The 8,915-nt window shown below is 39.7% G+C and overlaps 1 non-coding gene across 1 annotated transcript; it reads left to right on the plus strand.

Annotated features, from left to right (window-relative positions):
* Positions 1 to 6,929: 6,929 nt before the first annotated feature.
* LOC141645602 (small nucleolar RNA R71) lies at positions 6,930 to 7,036 on the plus strand. Its single transcript, XR_012545080.1, has one exon. It is a non-coding gene; the product is annotated as a small nucleolar RNA R71 (small nucleolar RNA).
* The last annotated feature ends 1,879 nt before the right edge of the window (positions 7,037 to 8,915 follow it).

Raw genomic sequence — 8,915 nt, forward strand, 5'->3', positions numbered from 1 at the left:
AGGCCTTCTAGTCTTGTCTCTCCTTGATGCTTGGTCATTGAATGCAATCAATTTAGCCTTGTTTCGCCATGAAAATGCAAGATTCTTACTCCTTTCCTACCAAGGGATCAAAATCTCAAAGAATATGCAAAACAAAGAACTAAAGATAAGAAATGACCCAAATAGGCACTAAAAAGCATGGAAACAATGGTAATTCGGGGACTAAATGTGCGCTAATTATGGTCACATCAAATATCCCCAAACCGAACCATTGCTCGTCCCGAGTAAAGAGGTGACAAAGGCTAGGACCAATACTAACCTAACCTAATAATAATAGCCGATATGAGACAATTAGCGGGTCTCACTCCGCCCCTTCAACTCACAACAAGACAACCATGAGGTAGGATGCCTTCTTGCAAGGCAAGGTGGGTCTTGCCAAAATGGCGACACATCCAATCATTAAGCACACAAAATCAAGTAATGGATGCATCTACAAAAGAATAGCCACTTTCCTCATCTAAGTGGCGGAAATTATCTACAAGGGAAGCAATTCAAGGGTACACACTCCTTCATAGATGCAATTTATTCAAACTACTAAGCCTAGAAGGATACCAATAAATCACCTCCAAAAGGTGTCAAGCTAGGGTACCTTTGTTCTCAATCGTTAAATGCTTTTTTCAAGAGTAGACTCCCTATGGCGTTAGAAACACTGGAGGATCGCGGAATTCCCCCTCTTGCCTAGACAAGAAGAAGGGTCGTCCCCTCTCTACCATGCACAAAAATGGATACGATGGATAAAGGGATCGATAGATATTTGAGTTTCACTTTGGGAGTTTGCTTTTGTTTTTGTTTTTCCCCCCAATTTCTTGTGGCGTATAACATTTGAGAACACTTTCTTTTGCCATTTCTTTTTGATTTTTGACATTTCAACACTTGACAACTTTCAACTTTTCTTTTGCATTTCTTTTGAACATTTTCAAAGTCACCTCATATGTAGGGAGGGTGGCTTATATTTGAGGCATAGGAGTTTTCATTTTTGTTAATCCTCTTTTCTTTTGATGCATTTTGCAAACTTTTTCTTTTCTTTTCATTTTTTTTGAACTCAAATTGATTTTCTTTTTGTGCCCATTCCCTTTGATGACAAAAATGTGGTAGAACATGGATGAATGATAGAGGTATGCATGGTTTCAAGGGTCACCTTGGAATAAACGGTAGCCAAGGAGTTATCACACCACAAGGTACTCTTGACTCGGCCTTAAACCATGGGTCAAAGGATACTAGCATGACACATCCTAGGGTGTTTTACAAGTATTCTAACAAGCAAAGTCTTAAGAACAAAAAGCATCTACTAGGGCCTATATACACTTGTCAAGCTTCCCAAATAGACGGTTTCGCAAAATTTTCTAACATGCAACTATATGCCATGATGCAACTAGCATTTATACATCCTAATGCAAGTGATTCTACCAACTAGTATGACATTTACACTAAATGCAATCCTAAGTTCACATTGTTTTACCGCATCAATCAAAATATAGCCACATAGTCATCAACATAAAGAGCAAAAAGGAGATTGGAAAGATCATACCATGCGGTCTTCAATATCCTCATGTCTCGGATGTGGCGTAGTCGATCAATGTGAACAAAGATAAACAAACACAATATATACAAGACAATATATACAAAGGAAATGAACTTGTTTTTGGTTTTTCAAATTTTTCAAATTTTTATGATCTTTTGAAATTTTTCAATTTTTATGGTTTTTTGAATAAAAGTTAAGTGTTAGAATTCCCATCCCCACACTAATATGGGCATTGTCCTCAATGGCCAAAATGATGGAAATTATGCAAAAATGATGCATGATTTCTATACTAAATGCAATTCTACACTAAGCTACACTACATGATGCATGGGTTTTTGTTATGACGGAGAGGATAATTTAAATTACCTCCCGTTGCGTATGCATCAACTTCCCCAAACCAAATAAGACACTATTGCTAATGTCAAAGCATGGGTATAGTTCATGCACACACTATGATATGCATGAAACGAGATTGTCATTTTGGATTTTCAAAAATGGGAACAATAAAGAACACCTCAATGGTACCGAGGTGTGAGTCCTTTGATGTTGCTAGGACTAAACCAACAATGATCAAAATTAGATAGAATACAAAGAGATATAGACAAACCGTGGGAGAGTAGGAGTCTCCGAGGCTAGTCTTCCATCATGCTATTATCACTTCCCTCATGAGAAGTAGAGATATTACCACTTTCCTTGTCACTTTCTTCATCACTTTCACCATCTTCACCATCCCTTTCTTCATCTCCACTTGCTTCTTCCTCAATATTATCATCCATTTCTTCACCATTTCCAACAACCTCATTGTCTCCCACCACATCCCTAGATGCACCCGGAAATAAGGCTTCTCTATCCGCCCAACTAGGCAAAGGACAAGATGGATCAAGGAGTCCTTGCCTAGCTAGATGTAAGAGGGGAGGATATTGAGCCAAATAAGCATTCTTCCGGTCTTCATAAGCTTGCTTGTGCATGGCTTGCATAAGAAGAGTGACATAGTCTTTTCCAATTTCAACTCCTTGCGGTTTGAACTCTTCATACACAAAGGGGTAAGGCGGTATAACAATGGAAGAGGAGGGGGTTTCATGATCACCCTTTTGTTGTTGAATGATGTACTCGGCTTCTTCGGATAGGGGAAGTAAATAGTTGGTCCGGTGGACACTAAGACGACAAATCTTCGCGGGTAAAGTGAATGATCGAGCCTCACTAGTAAGCCACCCATAATTGGTGTCAAGGGGTTTGTGAACAACCCACTTGAACTTGTGAATCATGGTGGACATATCAATAAGATGGCCACCTTCCTTAGCCTTGTACTTGCTATCCGTATTGAAATTAGGATCAAAGTGCTTGGCTAGGACCGTGACAAGGCCGCCATTGACAATAACGGTTTGACCCTTCTTCCCACTATCTACATGGAGCCATCTATCAACCAATAGCCTCAAAGAATTGAAAGGCTTGGTGTGAATTCTTCCAACATTCAAAGTTGATTCAAGGAGAATAAAATCGAGTCCCGTGAAATGATTGGTGTCTTTTCTAGCAAGTATGGTATTTCCCACAACTTTGTGCCATACTCTTATGCCCGGATGATGGACCAAGAGAGCACGACAAGCTTTAAAATCTTCAAATTTTCTCCCGGAGATTGCTTCCCAAAGAGGCTCGGGAGCATACTTCCCATAATGCTTATAATATTTATGTTCATCGCTAAGACCCAAAATTTCACCCAATTCCGGAAAGGTAATGCGTCTACTAGTGTTAGCTAGACGAAACTCAATATTTTCCCTATTTTCAACTTTTGTCACCTTTAAAGAACTTAAGAATTCTAAGACAAGGGAGGGGTATGTTACTTCCTTCATTTCAAACAATTTCTTCAAACCCATGGCATTGAAAAAGACTCTTGTTTGTTCAAGAACACCCAATTTCTCCAAAGCATCTTTGCATATGAATTTGGTGGATTGAATTTGTTTCATGGCAAACTTGACAAATGTATTTCTATGGGAATCGGAAATGAAATTTACCTCCGGATAATGTAAGAGTTGATTGATTACCGGAGTAGAAGGTGATGCTCCCATAGAAATTTGTTGAGGTTGTTGCACTTCCAAGTTTGGTGTTGATACCACCATTGCCAAAGCTTTCTTCATTTGTAGAGCTTTTTGCCTTTGAGAGAGAGCCTTTGCTTTTGGTGCCTTTGTTGGTCCCTTTGTTCTTGCCATTGATGAGCTTTAACCAAGAAAAGAGTGCAAAATCTTCAATTTGTTGAATGCCCAAATTGATTTGAAAGTGAAAGGCTTTGCCTTTATGAGAACAAAAATCAATTCAAAGGTGAAGATTTTGTGCTTGGTTTTGATTGTTAATGAAGATGGAGTGATTGATTTGTTGTTTGAAGGATGGTTTGATTTGATTTTGGTGGATTTTGTTGAGGGTTTTTGTTTTTGAGATGGAGGGGATGAGGGTTTTGATGTTATGGGTAGTGTTTATGAATGAATGAATGAATGAAGGTGGGGGGGTATTTAAAGAACTCGACATTTTCAAAACGCAGGGACAATCCGTGCGGATTGGGCGCAATCCGCTCGGATTCTTCAGCTTCAAATTTTCAAAAATCCCGCCTAGAGACGGGCGGATTCTGGGGAATCCGCTCGGATTCTTCTGTGATGAGACGGGCGGATTCTGTTGACGGACGGATTCTAGTCCAGAGAATTTCTTTTGTTTTTCTTCAGCTGTAAGACGGGCGTCTTGTGAACAAGACGGACGGATTCTGTGAGACGGGCGTCTTTCCAGAAATCCGCTCGGATTCTTCAGCAGTCAAGAATTTGCAGTTTTCAGCTCAGCCCAAGACGGGCGTCTTCTCAGCAGGACGTTCGGATCCTCTGCAGACGGGCGGATTCTCAGGAATCCGCTCGGATTCTTGTCCTTTGTACCCGGATTCACTTTCTTCGTGCATAATGCATTTCCCATTACCATTCTTCCATTCTTCTTCATTGCTTGTGTTCTTCATTGTGGGGGCACTACTAAGGCATGAATGGCCTAGGCAATTGCCATCCCCACACTAAGGTAAAGCACTACACATCAATTGAAATCATTAGTCCCTCCCTCACTTCTCTCTTATATGACAATTATTTTGATCAAAGTAAATAAAAATCCAAAAATGACAAAAATGCAATACAAGAATTGAAATGTAAGTTAGGGAGTTAGAAATATTTACAAGTGGTGGTTTAGGGAGGACTCCACCAAACTCTCATTCTTGATGAGATGTCAAGGGGGCATGTTCAAGGTGTTGTTGATGTTGCTCAACACCTCGAAGAAGAAATTAAAAGCTTGTTCATTGTTATGGTAGAGGTCCTCAATAGACCGTGGTCCTTGTTGTTGATCATGATCGATGGCATGCCCAATGTAGGGATTGAAGATCCCTTCAAATTCGTCGTCCCAAAGACCACAAACTTCATTGAGTTGATCATTGAAAATCTCTTGCTTAGATGGAGACAACTCTCCCAATTTCTTCTCTTGGCCAATGAGGCCATCTTCTTCTTCCTTGGTTGATTTTGATGAGCTTTGCAAGCTCTCCTTGTCACAATTCACTTGCTCTTTGAATGGAGCATCTTCAACATTCTTCCTCCATTGGAGTTCCGATTTCTTCCTCTCATCCTTCCGGCAATAATGATCAATCATGAAACATGGCTCATGCAAACGAGGAGCTTTCATAGTCTTGTCAAGATTAAAAGTTATGCTTTCATCTCCCACTTCTAGAGTGAGTTCTCCATGTTTCACGTCAATCACCGCACCCGCGGTATGTAGGAAAGGTCTTCCTAAAATGATTGGAATGTTGGAATCTTCCTCCATATCAACAATGACAAAGTCCACCGGGATGAAAAACTTCCCAATTCGCACGGGGACATCTTCCCATATCCCTAATGGTGTCTTCGTCGATCTATCGGCCATTTGAAGAGTGATATTGGTGCATTTAAGCTCTCCCATTCCCAACCTTTTACTCACCGAGTACGGCATGACACTCACACTAGCCCCTAGATCACATAAGGCTTTGTTGATTGTCGTGTCGCCAATGGTACACGGTATTGAGAAGCTTCCCGGATCCTTTAACTTTGGAGGTGAACTCCCTTGAAGTATCGCACTACTCACCTTAGTGAAGGCGATAGTCTCAAGTTTCCGGATTGACTTCTTCTTTGTGAGGATATCTTTCATGTACTTTGCATAGGCCGGAACGTGATTGATTAATTCCGTGAAAGGAATTGAGACTTCTAAGTTCTTCACAATTTCCATGAACTTTCCAAGTTGATCATCAAATTTGGGCTTGGCTTGACGACTTGGAAAAGGAAGTCTAATCACAATGGGTTCCTTCTCTTTGGCTTTGTCTTCATTTTTCTTCGAACTTTCCTCTTTTGATGATTCCCCTTCTTTGGGACTTTGGACAACTTCTTCCTTTTCACTAGCTTTCACAACTTCATCCTCAACTTGCTCCTTCGGTGCTTCATATCTTGTACCACTTCTCAAGTGAATGGCACTAACCGTTTCATGTCTAGGGGGATTACTTTGAGGTGGTAATTGCCCCTTTTGTCTTTGTGAGCTTGAAGATGCTAGTTGAGTCAATTGTGTTTCCAACATCTTGGTGTGAGCTAGAATGTTGTTGATGGTGGTGTCTTTTGCTTGGCTATCTTTTTGCATTTGATTGAAAAATTCTTGTTGATTCTTTTGCATTTGGAGGACCGCTTTTTGGACATCAAATCCTTGGTCATTGTGGTGATTGTATGGATTTTGATTTTGGTTTTGGTAACCTTGGTTTTGATTGAAAAAGGGTCTTTGGTTTTGGTTTCTCATGGGTGGTGGAGTGTATGTTGGTTGAGGGTTTTGAACATTTTGGCTTTTGTATGAGAGATTTGGATGGAACTTGGTGTTTTCATTGTAAAAATTTGAATAAGGGGTACCACTTTTGTAAGCTTGGAAAGCATTAACTTGTTCGGTTGTTCCCCTACACTCACTTGAGTCATGACCCATAGTTCCACAATTCTCACATATCCCACTTGGGATTGATGAGGATGCCGTCATGGCATTGACATGATGCTTTGATGATTTTGAGTTTTCCTCAAGTCTAGCCATAGCTTGTTCAAACTTCAAGTTGATTGTGTCAATGTGAGCACTAAGTTGAGCACCCAATTGAGTAACGGAGTCCACTTCATGCTTTCCTCCTCTAGTAGCCTTGCGAGGTCTACTATATTGTGAATTATGGACCGCCATTTCCTCAATCTTGTTCCATGTTTGATTGTCATCAACTTCGGTGAACATTCCATTTGATCCCATATTGAGAATGTTCCTTGAATCTTCATAAAGACCATTCCAAAATTGTTGCACTAAAAACCATTCGCTAAGTCCATGGTGAGGACATGAGCGACAAATACCTTTGAACCGCTCCCAAGCTTCATACAAAGATTCTTCATCCCTTTGCTTAAAACCCGTAATTTGAGCTCTTAGCATGTTAGTCTTTTCCGGTGGATAGAATTTTTTGTAGAAAGCTAGAGCTAACTTCTTCCAAGAATCTATTCCAAGGGTGGCCTTATCAAGGCCCTTCAACCATTGCTTTGCGGTGCCGATTAACGAAAAAGGAAATAAGACCCAGCTTATTTGGTCTTGAGTCACGCCCGTTTGAGAGATAGCTTCACAATAATCACAAAAGGTTTCCATATGAGAATGAGGGTCCTCACTAGGCATTCCCCCAAATTGGCTCCTCTCAACTAGTTGGATGAAGGCGGACTTGGCTATAAAGTTTCCGGTAAGATGTTGTGGTGTAGGAGTACCATTTGGTAGGTCCTCCTCGGTGGGTATAGAGTGTGACGAGAATTTAGGCATTGTAGGTGGATTTTGTGGGATATTGTTTAATGGGTTCTCTTCTCCTTCTATTGCGAAAGGATTGACAAACTCACTAGTGGGTTGAACAACTTCACCAACACTTCCCAAATTCCTCCTAACAAGTCTCCTATTATTCGTCAAGGTTCTTTCGATTTCACGGTCAAAAGGTAACAAATCTCTTTGAAACCTTCTAGACATGCAAGATTTCAAACAACTCAAAAACAATTAGAACAAACCTTGAGGAGCTTTACTTCCCCAAGGTGCAAAAGACACAACTAAAAACAATAAAAGAAATCTTAAATCAATTAAACACCGTCCCCGGCAACGGCGCCATTTTTGATCGATGCCATTTGGTGTTCACAATTAAGCATATGTGGTCGTTGGTCAATGGTCGATACAAAACACAATTTATAGCTCAACAAGCAACTCTACTATTAGCAAAGCGGCAAGTAAAGGTCGGATCCCAAGGGACGGGTATTGAAATGAGAATTCTATTGTAACTAGTGGTGTCTAGGGGTGTCACAAATTGGGTTGATGTAGAAGGTTACTAACTAAAATAGCAATGAAAATAAACTAGCAAGATGAATGAAATAAGGGGTGTAAACAATTGATTAAAAGCACTAGGGTGTCATGGGTTCATAGGGGAATCATGGGATATGATCATACAAACATGTTCTCAAATTATAAGCAAGCAATTATTGTTGTGATGGATCGAGTTGGGTTATATCTTACAATCCTAGGAAAGTTTGGGTCCCGGAGCCGAATCTCTTGGATTGTACAACACCTACAAGTCGACTTAATCTTCCCTACTTAATACATGCATGGTCTAACAAGACTCGAGTTGGGTTATGTCTTACAAGTCAAGTTGAAAGGATAGGTGATGATAGTAAATGCAAGGATTCATAGGCTTAGCATTTCATCAAACATAACATGTGCATGTATTAAGATCAAAACAAGCAAGCAAATAAGATATGAAAGCATATTGATTTAAGCATGAATCATTCCCCATGTTGGTTTCCCCTAATCACCCATTAAACCCTAGCTAAGAGACTACTCACTCATTATCATGTTGATCATGCAAGAAAGGTTGTCAATCATACTAACATAATGAAACATGATGAATAAATCAAAGTAATTAGCAATAATTAAAAAGGGATTAAGAGATTATACCTACTAATGATTCCAATAATAAAGCAAGAATAATAGAAGTACTTGAATCCTAGATTGAGAGGTTGTCAATCTCCCAAAATAACCCAAATAATCTTCAATTACCCAAAATAAAGTAAGAACAAGAGAGAAATTAAGAAACTAGATCTTGATTAGAACTTGATTAATACTTGATTACAATATTAAAGAGAGATTTGATTGATATTACTACTCTAATTCTTGATGAAAGGAACATGCTCCTCTAATTAGACTAATGGGGTATTTATAGTGAAAATTAGGGAGGATGCATTAGGGTTAACTAAGGGCTAAACTAGTAATTACACTTTTTAAGTTGAGCAAG

This window comes from Silene latifolia, chromosome 2, assembly GCF_048544455.1.
Source record: "Silene latifolia isolate original U9 population chromosome 2, ASM4854445v1, whole genome shotgun sequence".
NCBI classification, from domain to species: Eukaryota; Viridiplantae; Streptophyta; class Magnoliopsida; order Caryophyllales; family Caryophyllaceae; genus Silene; species Silene latifolia.